The sequence below is a fragment of the Neopsephotus bourkii genome, unplaced genomic scaffold (genome assembly GCF_033783945.1).
Source record: "Neopsephotus bourkii isolate Nb327-2 ecotype Australia unplaced genomic scaffold, CSIRO-AGI_Nbou_v1 NB_1797, whole genome shotgun sequence".
Lineage (NCBI taxonomy): Eukaryota > Metazoa > Chordata > Aves > Psittaciformes > Psittacidae > Neopsephotus > Neopsephotus bourkii.
Window position 1 is genome coordinate 899,779 of NW_026902270.1, and position 16,938 is coordinate 916,716.

At 40.7% G+C, this 16,938-nt stretch overlaps 1 protein-coding gene across 1 annotated transcript in view; it reads right to left on the reverse strand.

Moving 5' to 3' along the window:
• EPHA3 (EPH receptor A3) overlaps positions 1-16,938 on the reverse strand; it is a 219,133-nt gene that overhangs the window by 201,735 nt on the left and 460 nt on the right. The gene's annotated exons all lie outside the window — the stretch shown is intronic.

Consider the following 16,938-nt stretch of genomic DNA (forward strand, 5'->3'; position numbering starts at 1 on the left):
GAAGAGGAATTAGTTTCATCTGCCTCCGTCCAGTTAACTGCGCTTACCCGTACCAAAAGATGTGTTTATTTGGGGACCCTGTGAGCACTTGATTTATTCAGGTGGCTTGGCAGTTAGCTACAAAGAAGAAAAAGGCAGACAAATAAAAAGGATCCTCTTGTTTATCATAAAACACGCTATGAACAGCAGACGGGGGAACTTCTCAAAACAAAGAAAGTGACAAAAAACAAACAATGGATGGCTGGCCAAATTAATTACAGCAGGGGGTGGGAACAGAGCGCTTCTATCAGCTGCACAAACTACAGCGTTTTCCCCTTGGATGCCTGAAATTTGGGTCGATGCATCTAACTACATAGGTGAGACCTGAATGTTTTAATCATTATTTGATTAAAGCCCTGCATTTGGCATATATAATTGTCTCAGGATATAGGAATAAATAATGAATGCTGATTAAAGTCTTCATTTCTTTCTGGCTTCTGATCTAATTTGCTCTCACACGGGCTTGCAGTCCTGAAGTGTTCTCTAAATGCCACGTGTAACGCATTAGATACAAAAGTCATTATTTACGATGTGACAAGTGCAGACAAACCTACTTTTAAAGAGACCCATCAATTCACGGTTAATCTTGCTGCTATTTTAAGGGGCATGCCACAATTTCCAGAGTAAGAATGAAGCTTTTATTTGCAAACAGTCGGAGACAGACATTTTCCAGTCAATCAAATCACAGTGTTTTATTCAACATCCATTTTAAGATATGACGGGTATTCAAATACATACGTACAAACAAATCATTGCATATTCTTCTTTCTTATTTACTTGGTTTTCACAAGCCCACAAATCAATTCTGTTCCTAACCCTGGCCGGATAGCCTCCAAGTGCTTAATCACACATTTTAATCCGTAATCTCCCTACTCACACAGTTTAATCCCTAACTAACCATTCTTTATGAACATGAGGCAGAACAGGTGAATTAATACAAAGTACCACACAAAAAAGCAACCAAACTGAAGTATTAGTACACAACATAACAAGGCTGTTCCCAACGGAACCAATCTGAACACCTTCAGTATTTATTATCTGCAATTTGGGCTTCCTTTCGTTGTATAAATAACCATAAATATACCAGTTTGTCTACATTTGTATGCACACACTTTAGTGTTGTGTATGTGGATACACACAGAGATATACTACCACGAACAAGCTGCTCTGCCATCTATGTGAGGGAAAATATTTCCCCCTGCATACATCCCTTTAAAAGAAAGCAACCCTATTTTGACTTTTTGCCTACACCAATAAGCAAAATACCTTTACTAATCTGATAGAAAAAACATTATACAGTCTTATATTTTCTTCCTCTGAATTCATCAATAATTAAGTTCCCAATCACCTACACCATGAAAAAACAGTCAGTCCTTTACTGAGGGCATAGGGCCCCAGGCATACTATTCTGCAGGCAGGTTGGCATCTATAGAAAATAAATACTAATCAAAACCCAAAAGGGAAAAATGCACTTCTTGCTTTTGTGGCTACAAATTCCCACAGATTATGGATCTCCTGTGATAAGACAGATCTGTTTGTTGTGCATCTGCAATACATGGTGGTGAAGGAAGTACGACTTCTGAGGTAAATTGCTTGGCCGTAAGTTGCTACGGCAAATCACTTGGGAGTAAATGTAACTAACATATTTATTCTTTAAGAATGAGCTGCTTGAAAACATGATTGCAGCAACTCTGGAATTCATGAATTCAGCCCAAATTCATCAGTCTCATCTGGAAAAAATAAGCAGGCAATAGACTCGTAACCCGGTGGTAGTTTCCCTCTCTGGGCTGCCAAGCAGCCTAGCAGTTACAGCACGCCCTCCAGGTGCAGATCAGCGTTCAGCATCACTCCCCAAACCTCTCTATGTCAACTCCCTACTGCCTGCCTGCATCTCAGAACAGGCTTACCAAGTTACCAGCTACTCTTACAGGAAGCACTCACAGGCATCATGACAGGGCCATGACGGGCAGTTAAGTATTCAGTGAAACCCGTTCATGCCCCGTGGATGTGCCCCACGACAGGTAGATGTCTCAGCCATGGCGCAGTTTGTGTCGCAACACGCTGGGATCGAATCTACGAGATATATGACAATATTTCTTCAGCATCTCTCCTTCTTTCCATCTTCCTTATCTTCCTCACCTCCTTCCAACTAACTGGAACCATTAGGCAAAATGCTTTTCCATACTTGTACGTGTTTCACTACATTTTATAAACCCTTAGAAGAAAGGTGATCAGATGCAAGCCTGAGAGCGCAGGGAGGTACTTAGAGTGGTATGAATGCTACCATTACTGACAAGAAAAACCAAATAACATGCAAACAAACAGAAAAACCCCAAAGTAAAGCTATGTTCCAGGTCTGTAACTTTATCAGCAAGTACTTTTGTGCTAAACATATTTATATGCACGATTTTAGTTTTATTAAACCTATTTATACTGCACAATCTTCGACTTCCTTCATTTTCATTTGTGCAAGAAGGAACAAAGCATGTCATGTCAAGTAACTTTTCTATCTAGCAGAAGATCAGTAAATCTTAAGGTCCTTCACCTATCTAGCCACATAGTCTTCAGTGATTATAAAGACCACTTGTTTGGGTTGGGGGTCTTTGGGGGCATGTGTATGAGCGTGTGTGTGAAATGCCAGGAAATAAAAGACCACAGGAGGGAAAAAATACCCAAAGGAAGAAAACAATTATACTAACTTCCTAGAAAACCATCACTTTGCCTGGATGTCTTTATCATTTACCAGGTAAGAATTACATTACAGGCAAGCAGAAACACAGAGCAGACTGCCTGAGTTCTGAGATTGTTTAGAGTCCAACTGGAAGTCATACATCCAATCCTTTTTTTCCTATTAAAGAATTATGGAAAAAAATAAAAGAACCAAAAAATAACCCCCCAAATAAACTTTTCACTACAATTGTGCTGTTCTTCAATAGCGTGTAAAATGAAGAACGTATTTCCTTTCAGGTAGCCACCTGAAAAAAAACAAGCAAACAACAAATCAACACCTCCCTCTCCCCGAAAGAAGTTTCTAATGCACTCATTTTCCTGTGACTTCAAGGAGTCGTACACCTTGGATAGAGAGCAAACGGTGAAATGATGACAGAACTTACAAGCTTGGTCCCCTAGACAAAAATGACAGGGAATGTGGGGTTTCATTTTGTCATTGTATATCCTAATATTACATATGAATTTGGAAATTGAAGAAGAAAATAGCATTTCCCTACACTAAGACTGAAAAAATACATAAAGAATGGATTAGGTATTCACTGTCTGATTTTTTAATGGTTTTTTTGGCATGGATTTGTAAGGCTAGGTAAAAAGCAAAAAATGTCCAACTTTACACAAGCACTTGATCCATAGAATGACTCAATTCAACTGCTTTCAACCCTGATATATCCTCTAGCGTAACAGAAGGCAACATTTGGTTCACAAAACTGACCCAACCAATTCATGAAGTGTATCATGAGGATATATTCAGTCAGATTAGCAGCAGCAGGCATATATCAGCATGACCCTCACATTTTTCCACATATAATTAAAGTTAAATGAAAGCTGGTGTTTAATGTACTACAAACGCCTATGGCCATGTATTTACCAGCTGAAGGAGGGAACAGGAGAGGAAGAGAGTTCTAAGGTCTCTCATAGCACAAGGGGTGCATCTCTAGCCACACTAGCATGAAGGGAACTGCACAACTTAAGAAAAGTCAAAACCAAAAAAGAGGTAAAGCTATTTCGTGTGGCAACACATTTTCTCTCATTGCAAGTGTAATGACCATCTCCTCCAGAGCAACTGGCCCAGCAAAGAGCACGGCTGCGCAAGCAAACGTAACCACAGGTCAGATCACTTCACAGCTGCTTACCCACAACTGTCAATATCTTAAGTAGGGTACCGGGGAACAGGAGAAGGGTAAGCTAATAACTCTTCTTCCTTCCTATCACTGCTTTCCACAAGAGAGTGAAGAGGTAGATTTTACAAGTCAGGCCACATGAAAGAGAATCAGCATTTCCAGGCTATTTCTAAAGCTTATCCATTTCTTATACAATGCATTTGCTCTTCTTGTGGCTCTTCCTCCTGCAAAACTGAGTATCATTCAGATAGATCTTACAGCAATTTTTGATGTTGATCAGCTGGTTACTACGGGTAACTCTTCAACTAGCTGACCAGTTTTGCTGCTATCGATGGTTGTTTCCGACAGAATGCCTTGAAAAGGATCACTGGTTATGCTGAGACACAGGAGAGCTTTCATAAAATAACTTTCAATAAATAAAGTAGTGTGTAATAATCTCAGCATCCTGCATGGGTTCCCATCAGGTAATTAACTTGCTTCAAAACGAGTGGTAAGTACAAGGGAGAGTTTCTTGATATTAAAATACTACAGTGCTATACAAACTGAGCAACCATCACTTCTGGCTCTGAAAATCAATGGCTTGGTCCTTCTGTACAACAGTCTTGCTCACCATACTGTACACTGTGGCTATTTCTGCCAAGTGGCAGCATAGCGGCAAAATGCCGGTTAAGAACACATTCTCTTTCTAGAAGCTCTCTCATGCCCAGCTCTTCTGGCCTTCCCCATTCACAATTGCAAGAGAGAGCATTATTAGTTCCCTTAAAACACACTTCTGCACAGGGGGTAAAGGCAAATCTCTTCCCAGCAACTGGAGCAGGGACACGAATGGGAAATGCGAAGCTCGCTCGCTCTCCTTTTCGTGGCATCAGGCAGAAGACAAATGAAGGCTCAGGTAGAGTTTGACAGGAGGCCTGCTCACACTACCTGAAACTGCTTCCAGGCTGAGACTGATGGTAGAGGGCCTGCTGCGAGGCTTACGAACAGCAGGTTCCACCAGGATTAGCGTCAGTGAAAGGAGGAGAACTGTAAAACTAAGAAATGCCACTTGAAAGCAGCAGCACTTGGAGAAACACGTGGAGTCACAACTGCTACAATACAGTATAAATATCTCCCCCACTAAAAACCAAACAAACAAAGGATGTACCAGGTAGAACTTCCCCGAGATCCCCCTCACTGCCTGAGAAATGGTGAGGAAAAGCCTGCTAGGAGGCAACTTTCAATACGTCAAGAGCCACCTAGAAACAACCTCGCACTTGACAGCAGTTTCATGTCATATATTTTACAAAGAAAATACAGAGCAATAGACAATGAGGTCAAGTACAGAAAACATTCTTTCTTCAACTAATTAACCCTTCCAATTAAAAGTTAAAACCACCCCACCAAAACCAACGAACAAGTAACCACCACTGTTCTGTCCTTTCCTGTTTGGCATCAAACCACCGGCTCAGAAACACGCTAGTCAGGTATTAAAAAAATGCCAACAAATGGGGAAAATTAAATTTGCTGTGCAACCAAAAAGCAAAAAAAATGGTGAATGCCCACAATTGAAATGTGTCATAGAATCCTGAGCAGCAAAGGAAGCACTTTGTGGCAGGAAGTCATACAGAACTTGGTTTTGAGGTGGGACAGAGCGGAGTCAGTGCAAACTCTGACGCACGTCTTTCGAATGATGGCCTCTGCCCAGCAAAGAGGATTTGCACCTGGATTTACATCCACTTACGATTGCAGATCTGAGTCTCTTCAACTCTTCATTCCCCCAGCAGTGGCAAAAGTCAAATAAGAGTGGCAACAGATCAGCTTTGTGTCCTTGGCTTACTCTGAGACTAGAAGCAACATATACAGACAAACAGGCAAGGTCAATGTTGTACCTTGATTCATTCACCTATCATGCTGATGTTGCAGGTGGACCACAAAGTCTTTGGGAAGGGACATCAAATAAATAAATAAGTAAAATCAGTAGATAAGAAACCACTTCACGACGCAATGCTAAATAATGTAATACTCTTTTAATGGAAGGCTGTCCAACAATGAAGCCTCATTCTAAGCAGCAGACTTGGGGCCTAATTTGCTGCTTATTCATGAAGAAAAGTCAAGTTTCCTGTGATTTTATGATCCTGCATTTCCCCTCAAATGTTGTAGTGAAGATGTTATTGCTTGGAAGAAAATGGCTCTAGTGTAAGAGAGGTCTTCTCAAGTCCCCATCTACTAGCTCTGCTTTTACAGCTTTGCCCCCCTCCAGCAATGGCCACCCTAGGAAGCAAAGTGTCAGCCACACAGAGTAAACCCAGCCAATAGAACATACATTGCAATGCATACCCAACCTAGTGCCAGTAAGTTTGGCCCATTTGCTACACAACTTATCTCCAAATGCAAGATCTCTCAGTGAGATTTCTGCTACATCTCAAAGCCAGACTACAGTCCTTTGAGAGTCACAACGCTGTGAGGTCTGCACTTTCAACCCTTCTTGCCTGTGCCTTTATACTGTACAATGCAAATATGATTTTGTGCAGAACATTCCAAATTTGGCAACTGTCATGTCCAATCTGTGGTTAAATTGCTGACTGAAGAACTCCACCAGGGTGGGAGCAAGAGATGAACAAACAAGGGGAAACCAAAATGTACTAAAAAACAGTTGCTCCAACACTGAACACAGGGGTCTTCAAAAAAGAAGACTGGAAAGCCCAAGCCTCTGTTGCTTTCATTTAAATGTTCAGTAAATAACTGTTTCCAGTATTAAGAGACTGTGCTTCAAATCTCAGATGAAAAGACAAAAGACTAGCAATACGCATCAAGTTACCCTATAGATTATTGCTTCTATAGAACATATAATGGTCCTATGTCAATTTGGATTATTTGGCAAATTCTCTTTTTATGGTAGTTACCCTCAGCTTTTCAAGAGGAAGGGCTTTATTTTCCTCTCAGATTTTGCTCTTCTCAAACACACTCCCCAAGAGCATCTGAGGCCAGCTATAGATACCTCCTGTTCTCCTACAGCTGAATACTGCAGCAGCCAAAGGAGGAACCCTATTGAAAGTTTCTCTCAAAAGGCTGCCATGAAGGAGGGAACACAGGATAGCAATAAGCAATGCAGGAATGCCTATAAATAAATACAGGGATTGTAAACTGCAAAAGCAGAGCCAATCAGGGAGGCTCTACCACCGCATAGCAGCCCTCTCCCTGCTTGCTGCACACAGCATGGATTTCAGTACTGCTAGGCATCAGTGGCACTCCCATGCCCAGTTCACGGTGACTCAGATCATGCTAACAGCTCTACGTGTGCCTCAGCCCAGCCAGCCCAGCTCTCGTCACCTGCGCTCAATGCCAAGTAGTTTTCCAGCAGTCTTCCTCTTTTTGCCAAGTATGGAGGCTGCACGCAGAAAAGGAACAACACTATCCTAAATCTCCTGAATCGATAGGACAATGATAATCAGGCCCCAAAATAAAAGCCTCACATGAGAGGTTTCAGAGAGCAAAACTGCAGAACTACTACTCTTCCTTAGCAGACAAAACCAGAACTCTTTTCAAAGCAGAACAGATAACAGATATATTGTTGCTAGAAACCTTAGAAGTGTTCCTGTAACACCAAAAGCTGTGTGCCGTCCCCTCCACCATCCCCATTCTATTGTGGAGGGACTCCAAGTGATAGCTAAGGCCAGACAACATATGCTAAGCTTTCCTATTACCCTCTCATCAATCTGGTTTGAGCCTATGTAGGTGTGCAGGCACACTCAAACCTTCTAACTTAGCACCTCGCAGAAGTCATTCCAGCTACTGAGAAGTGAAAACAAAGGCAAGCCAATTCTGCAGCAATGATGACATATGAACCAGCAGCTCCTTTTGTAGGAGTAAGGTGACAAATCTGTACGCTGCTTTTTCTTGGAGTACCTGTCTGCGTTATGTCGACAACCGCCCATCCATTCTCATGGATGAACACAGACAAAACAGATTTTATTTCTTCTTTATTAGTTTGAAACATGAGAGCTCGCTTGATATTGTTAAAGTGGCGCAAAGCTCAATTTCCAAGTATGCAAAAACATATGACTGGTGGGCTGGAATGCAATGTTTATCAAAGGGGCCTAATAAGGTTTCGGTTTTATTAGGCTATTTCCTGTAAGTTGATATGTGCCAGTTCTTTTCATTAAGACAAGGATATAAAAATTAAAAATGGATTAACTTAATGGGTTCCAAATTACTGTGTTGCTTTCACTTCTTTGCATTCCTCCTTTTAATTTTAAGCAGTTCCAATTGGTCCTTTTCCAGGACCAATGCGCCAACAAGACGCATAAACCCTTAGATACCCGAATTACCGTACTGAACTCGCATTCAAATCCAAATCATGCAAATCTCTTTCTACTCTACTATTATAGCATTAAATCTGACATCAGTGAAGCATCATGTTAAACACGTAAATGCAAAGTGGGGGCCACTGTCTTAAAAGGGAATTTAAAAAACAGACCAGAACCTAAGGATGAGATTCGGTTACCTAACACAGCCACTCCATGCCTTTCACCAGCCCAGAATAGAAGTGTCATGCAAGATGTATCCGTGCCATTTGGTGCACAAATACTAAGGCACATAAAATGGGACCACATGCCTATGTCTAGGCAAAACTCAACAACAAACATAACTCAAATAATTCTTATAAGCTCTAAAGCACTTCTCAAAAGGGCTTGATCACACTGCACAACTGAGACTTTTTACTTCTGCATTCCTGCTCCCTTGGGAAAAAAAACTAATATTCAGCGTTCACTAGTTTTGCAGAATTGAGCGCTCCAAAGCTCTGACGCATCTGGGGTCTATCAGTGTGGCACAAAATCTCCCTTGGGAATGCTTCTAGCAGCTTAAAAGGGGAACGAAAATGTTGCACCGCAGTGTCCAAGTTCATTAAAGGTAAACTGAGAATTCAAAACCTAGTAGGACATGCTCAGTTTCTAGCATTCTAGATACCAAAAGGTGCCACAGAAAAGACACCTGGGCACATGCAGCACCCATGACAAGAAGTTCCTAAGTTCCCACAAATTTTACTGCAGTTCAAGCGTATTCAAGGTCCTGCAGCGAGCAATCGATTCTCCTTTGAGGACACAAACTTTTGAGACTGGGACCAGAGCATAAGTAAAGCAAACGACCATTCATTCGTTTAAAAGGCTGCAGTATCCCCAAGTGAATCAGCTGGCAGCATGCCACAACTCAGGAGGAAAAGCAATGCTTCTAAGAAATTCCTCTGTGCATGGGGCACAAGAAAACGCAAACCCTTGCCAGTGAATGTGGTTGTGTTGGGTTTGGTTGTGTTTGGAGTTTTTGTTGTGGGCTTTTTTGGTGGTTTTCAGTTTGAAACACAGAAGTCGCGAGTTGCAACAAAAAAACCAAGAGATTCCTGAAGTGCTACATTTGGAAAGAGGCTTTCTCAGGTGTGCCTTGACAGCTCAAGCTTCTTTACTTCCATGAATCAAGAGCTCCAGCTTGCATGGGCTATGAAACACTTGTGTCCTTACACAACTGCTCCATAGATAAACCCATAATAAATAAACGACTAAACATCCTGATGCAAACTGGGGGAGTAAAATGCCAATAGCATAAGATACCGCCTCAAATGTCATGTTGAGAAAATCAAGATGCTAAAACCAGTTTTATTTTCCAATACAGTGATGTCACCAACATGATATTTTCATTGTTTGCCAGGTTAACAGAATTTATGGAGGTAATTAATGCAGAACATGTGTGCTGAGCTATCCATATGAAAAATGGAATTGCCCCTGACTTCATTTGCTGCCTTTGCAACCAAAACCCCACTAACATCTTTTTTCACTATTTCCATATGTGAGAAATACAAATATTTATAACAAAGGTAAATGCCTCAATGACTGTTCTATCCCCATCTAGCCACAAGCCAGTTTGTCGGACCCCTGTCTTCTGGTTTATTCCTCTACTTCCATTACCTTCTCACAAATGGCTCAGGTTTCTATTATGGTCTACAAACTAAGCATGTTCCTCATGCCTCTTCTCCAGAATTGCTCTCCTTGGTTAGCATGGAAAATTTCGGCTTCAAGTTCCCAAACGCTCTCTGCCCAGCTTTCAGGATGCACACACAGCCAAGTAACCATGGAAAAAGCAATGCCATTGAACATATAATTATTTTCCTGTGTCTTTTTTTTTCCTGGGAATCAACAGGATCAAAGCCCCCCTCCTCCCTCCCAGTAAACAGCATTCAGTAAGACAAAATGGACATGCAGCCCTCCAAGTCAGATAACGAAAGACCATCTTTGCCTTCTACTCTTGATGGCTAAATGCTGATTTTGGGGAGGGAAGGGACAGAAGGAAATGCACGGGCATGAAAGAAAGACTTTCCCTTTTTAATAAGACTTTTTCCTTTTTAATAATAAAGCACTGTTAGGGAAAGATTAACTAGAATAGTAAAAATGCCTCTACCCCATCTTAACTGCAGCGTCTGTGGAAATTCACCACTGGTAAATCATAGTCATGAAGCTTACTAATGTAAACAAAGCTCAGACTTTCAGGGAGGCAAGGAATTTCTTCATTTGTGCTTTGCTCACTGTTCAGATCATCGTCAGCACTGAATTGTGGGTGCCTAACACTGTCATTAATCGGAGGAAGGTTGGATTTTGGTCTGATTTTTAATCAGATACAGGTCCAACTTTTGCTTAATCTCTGCCTATCTATCCTTTTCCTTTAACCCTTCTCTCCCCCTCCAAAAGAGATCTCTCAAAAAGCCTTGCCCCTCTAAAAAGTCAAGCACAGCAAAAGCCCTCTAGCTGCCTTCTAGCTTCTCAACAACTAAATCAAGAAACCCAGCTTCACTCATGGCTATTTGTTATGGCACAAAGTCTGTGGGAAGCCTGCTGCAGAACAAAACATACTTTTGTGCTTTAATTATTATCTATTTAAATGGTAAGTCATCATTCCAGGTTTTCTCCAAAAAATTTCCTTTCTTAGGCAACAATTTAGAAGTTTTAGGTATTAATTATTGACCTCTTGTGCAAGGCAGCTATGCTTTAACTGTTATGTAAAACAACAATGAACAAAACAGAGACCAATGAAATGCAAACCTTTCCATCCACATACAGATATAAGATTGGTATGAGAAACCAGCTGGAAACAAAAAGAAAGCACCATTCCCACACCTTATTACACTAAACTGCCCCAACTGAACCTTAACATTCATCCTATTGTTCGCTTAATTGCTAGCAAGTTTCAACCACTGTTCATTTGGTCTGCTATTCTTCTTTCATCAATATTTTTCCAGCAGATTAATGGGATTTTCCTCCATATTTTGCCTGAAACAGCAGGACATAGTAGTTTAATGAGAAAAAAAAAGGAGCGTGGCACTAACGGTTCTGCTTACAGTGTGTCTGGTTTAATAACATCTCTGCAAATGTAAGGCTTTGCATGCCAGTGTTTCATTCAGGCTACCCGTCACTCTCACAGATGAACTTTTCTGTCACCGTCCCAAGACTTCTTTCAGGCAGGATTATCTTTATTGCTATATCTTTATTTCTGTCATTCATTCACTGCAGAAAATAAAAAGGAATCTTTTTCACACTGAAAAACAAAGTAATTGTGCTAGGATTTATCAAGCACTTAAGAAACTAAGAAGCTCGAGACTACTGGTGGGGAATAGAATCCTAACGCAGCAAATTACTACCACGTTTTGTTTCCAAAATTACACCACTGGGAGTTCCTATCTAATCTTCTGAATTAAACTATTTTCTCTTAATTCTTGTTTAGTAGAGTTTAAATATATATATAAAAAAAGCTACTGCTTTAAAGTGCTTATGGAAATAAGAAGGAATACACCACAGCAGTGAGTGTACTGCTAGGAAAATGGATCACTTAGCAGTAGTCACATACATTCACAAACAAAAAATCCTCCCATTTCACTGTATAATATCTTTCTGCAAGTCTTTTCCTTCTTCTAAATATATTTTCATCCATTTTCAACAACGCTTCAACAAATTGAACACCACATTTTTGTAAGAAAGAAAATGTTGCAAATTAAAATCCCTACATCTCACTCCAGAAAGCACAACTCTTTCGCTGCTGGAATGATCTTTTAGATAGGCAATGGGTTAGTGAGAGCCCTCTGCCCCACCTCTGAAGTTTCATCTAACATCTCTGGACAAGTCCAGCCAATTTTGCACCTTAAGGTACCACAATGACTTGTCTGTGTTTCAGTAACAGCTCTGCTAAGTACAGCTCCGAACTTTAACAAAAGTAAGGATATGATTATATCTGCAGTTATTTTCTTCTTTCTTTTTATTTTTCTTTTTTCTTTATAAAACAGAAAAATCAAACAGCAGCTACAAAAGACTGGTATCTACAAGAATTACAGGTACTGTATGAAACTAACTCAGGCTCTGTACAATAAAAATCCACAAACAGTACTGTTGTATTCGGTAACAGCTCTGTAGTGACCCTCACTGGTGATAAAATCCAGAGCTCCGAAAACAAGAAAACGAACACCTGCATCCGTATTTCTAAACTTTCATCAAGTGGGGATTACAAGAACAAGGGCCATTACATATGCGCCTAGAGGAAAACTTACTTTTGATTCTGCTTGAGAACTTGCAAGTATACTAATAGCAATTTGCTAAAAACAAATAAAACCTAATTTGTACATCTTCCCAGGTGGGAATTAAAAATTTAAGTTCAATCAGAACACACTCCTGATTTGAAAAGATTTCATGTAAACAAGCGTTAAACTTAGTGTGCTTATTATCTGTTTAATGCTTTCCCTCCTGGTACTGCCTCTGAAGCCTAATTTCTTGAGGCTGAGTACTGAAGAGTTCTAACCTATTTCTACACCCTGACTGCTTTGTGGGGTAGCAAATATGTTGTATCCAAACTAACTGCAGTAAGAATTAATTGCTGTGTCCAATTTGGACATCTTTATATTTTAAACATCTGCCTTCAGTTTGCTATATACAACATAGTGATTTTTCTTAATATACAATACTGAAATCAGTAGTAAGTAAAGGCAAAGCTCAGTGACAAAGAGAAAAGAAAATGAATTATCCCATGTGTTTCACTTGCTATCAAAAATGTTGACAGACAAGGGGGAATTTACCCAAGTTACTTCCCCTATTATGCAGCATTTTAAGAACACCATGGTGTGAATTTTAAAGCATGCTCATTATTTGTCTAATCGCACAGGTCAGGACTAAGCACAGAAGCTCTGAATAAGACACAGCTGTATGAAAAACAGCCTTTTAGACCCCCAAGACTCTGAGCTTTCTAAAATCAGATTTTAAAATTAAGATTTCTGAACCTACTTTTAACTGCTTTTACAGATAAACACCCCAGAGCAAGCCAGAAACACCAGCAGGAACTGTGTCGCGATTAATGAAGACTTCTGCAGATCTAACAATACCTGACATACAGTGAGGTGAGATTTGTAAATGGCATTTCCCTATTCAATCCCTTTTGATTCCAGCGAGGAGTTCCCAGTCTTGCCTGCCTTTCAAAGGTTACGTGCAAAAGTTGGGCAGGCATTTTGCTCCACATGCAAACACCGCATTTTTCAAAGCCGTGCCAAGAGCTGTCATTACTCCAAAGGCACAGTAAGTCATCTTTAGCAACTTTAAGTATTAACAGAGACGAGCCCAGATAAAATGATGCATGTAACTGTAGTTACATAAAGCTCTGAGGTTGTAATCAATGAATCAAAGATGAAACTGCATTCCCAAATATAATACAGACTGAAAAGAGAGGCTAATTGGAACCTTCTTCCTGTACACCAAAACAGACACTATTTGAAACCAGGTACTGTAAGCATATTTACCATATTGATTTTTTGGTAGCTGTGTTCACAAGAAATTAATTTTATGCTAGATTGAGAGCTTACAATAAGTTTCCTGTCTGCACAGACAAAATATTATTGAAGCAATTCAGGTTGTCAGTAAAAGCTTAAACAAATTTGCTGATAATCCTGTTAATGACCTAGGTCAAGTGTTAACTGTTGTGGGTTATAAAACAGTGAAATTAAGGTTGCTGGTACCCTCAGGCAGGCACTATAGTTACAGAAGAGATGGAGGAAAAATTATTAAATGACATAATTTTATAGCTCATTCGATTTCTTCTTATCTTTGGAATTATTCAGAAAGAAATTGCATCCTTCTAAGTAAAAACCCACAACCCTCCCGAAGCAGAAAACATCCAACAGAATGGAAGAGCAGAACATGTGGTTTATATGCACCTACAGGGCTCGGTTTGCAACTTCAAACTGGAGAAGTTAGATGTTAAATCTTCCTGACGTTTTCCTGCCTCGCAGAAAACGGCACGCACCTAACCACTGCACACAGATAAACCTAAACTTTAGAGAACCTTCTTGAGCTCCTGTGATTACGTAGGTAAAACACATGCAACCTCGTGATGAGCACAGAAGGGAGTTAAAAGCAAAATCAGTGGAAAATGTTACATTTTGTGAAGAAAAAGCTCCAAATAAAATGTCTCTGTGATGAAGCAAATGAATAAAAAGTCAAGCACTCCAAGGGGGGGGAAAAACCCAACAACTTGCCTTCAGCCCTTCTTCCATCCTTTCCTCCTTTCACCCTATCCATTCCCATTGCACTATTAGTCCTAACTGAGGCAGTCATCAGCTTTAACACTAATTCTAAATGTTATCTGAAGTTGAAATTAAAAAATATAAATAATTCCTTCTAGTTATATAAATGTAGGAAAAAATCACTGGTAGCTCTGAACGTACTCTTGTAATGTGCACACTGTAACACTCATGGCTCCCAGAAGTTAGCTAAAGCTATATAAAAAGATCAAAAATCAGTTCCATCCATTGCTAAAACAATCATTTGAGGAGAATTTCAACAGTAGCTCTAATATAAAGCATAGGGGGAAAAAAGAGTATGTTTTTATCTATGTGCCTATATTAGCAATCTCTGTCCAAAGTATACCTTTTTCATTTGCAGTGGTGGAAGAAGAAAACTTTTCTAGCTACCCCACTGAAATGAAGAAACACCTATCTCTAGTTTTGGGAGGAAATTTGTGGTAACGACAGCAGGAAAGTAAGCGAAGTGGTGAGAAAAAGATGATTTCAAAGTGGAAAGCACGATCTTGTGACACGATTTAAAGCTGCACGCTAACGCTTCACCTTCAAATTCGTGTGTCAGCAAATTATAATAATTCAGATTTCAAAACTCACAGTATCAGCCTAAAAGTGCTATAAAATGGTAAAAGAATTACTGAGCCTTCCTATGTGTGTGTGTGGGGGAAAGGATAAGTCCTTTAAAGTTGGTCTCATTCTTAAAAGAAACTGTCAGTGTTCTTTGTTTTGTAAAGAACAGCAAAATACATACTGCAAAAAGGAAGCATGCAAGAGCGGGTTAGTGTCCCATAACTGCGTTCATGCTGTTGTTTTCACTAGCCATTTTGAAAACAGTGCCCGTATCGCACAAGTTCTTGAAACTGAAAAGAGAGAACAGACGCAGTACCAGCTGAACGCTGGCTCGGACAAGTATGTATGCTTCATGCACACTGTGTATGATGATTTTCTTCCCCCTTCCTCAACTCTCGCTATCGGTCATTTTAAACAAAGAAACAAAAAAGTGGGTTCTGTGGCAAACTGGAATGCTCGGGTATCTTTTTGGCATAATTAATCTTAGTTTCCAGGCTGTGCCTGGCTACCACTTCCATGGAAGCAGAGCTGTTCCACTGACTGACAACTACATACATTCCCCAAAAGCTTTTAGTACTAAGATAAGAGTAACCCCTACTAGCACTCCTGTTTTCATTTCTGGAAGTCATTTGTGAAACACGGCAATATTTAAAAAACAGCATCTATCTAGAGGCTTAAAAGTGACAGACAATTAAAAGCACATTCTTTAAACAGCCTATAAAGCACTGTCCACGCAAAACAAATTTACACAAAACATACAAACAGATAATATATTGCTTTTTCTGGTAGGATGGCACCATAGCTTCCTTCCTAGCCATAAAACCAACTGATTTAAGAGTACCCAGGGTTTGTAAAGTTCGAATCTTCCCTTATTTGTTTTGCATTATACTCCTTTCTCCTTCCAGAAATCATTTAAAGTCGTTATCTCACAGCCTTATCCCACAAGCCCCCAGACTATCAATAAGCATGTCAGCATTATTTATACAGGAGAAATGATTGCTCCGACAGCTTTGATATCTGCTTCTCTGCACAAACACTACCACTCAAGCAGGTGCAAGTTTTACATGGTTGTTTGACATGAGAAGTTCTTCACAACCTTTGGCCTCTAGATTTTATCCTGAAAGACGATTACACTGGACATCCTGGCCATGCTGACTACCTCCACTGCTCAAATGAGCAAAAAACCTGTATTTTTATTTTATTAAGAAGGAAAAAGCAGTTTTATCTCATTTTTTAAGTATTTCAATTACTTTTTCAAAGCGTCTGGTGGTCATCGTATTTTCCTGACGCCTAACATGCGTTTCCATCAAATGCCATCTTCAAAATTACCATAGCAAAGGAGCACCAATCACTCCCGCTTTGTTTTGAACATTTACACACATTCACCCACAAACACGGACATCATTTTACCACGTTAAGAAAGCCGGTTACGAAACCACTACGAACCCAAACAGGAGTTTTACAGGGGAGCGAGGATATTTCTTGTATTAATTAAAAGTTTTGAAACACAGGACGACTGATGAAACCGCGACTCCCGCACACCCGAGCGGGCTAACATCGCAGTGACCACTGCAAGGAGGGAGACGGGAGCTGCCCATTAGCCTTTACAGCTTACTTTTGTTAATCACCAAGCCAATCCAGCTCCTACCGCTGTCAACTAACAGCGGTCCGCTCGCTATTCGAGGCCAGCGGAGAGGCGGCTCCTCCTCGCCCTGCAGGACCAGCCCCGGGGGCGCCGGGCACCTGCCAAGGGCTGGCGGAGGCATCAACCGCTCCGTGCTCCAAAGCCCCCCCTTGCCCTTCCCCGCCTCGCCCCGAGCGTTGCGGCTCCCAGCGCATAGCCCCGCCGCGGGCGGAGGGCCGGAGCCGACTCGGGCTGTCCTGCGGCCCCGCTGTGGTTCCCAA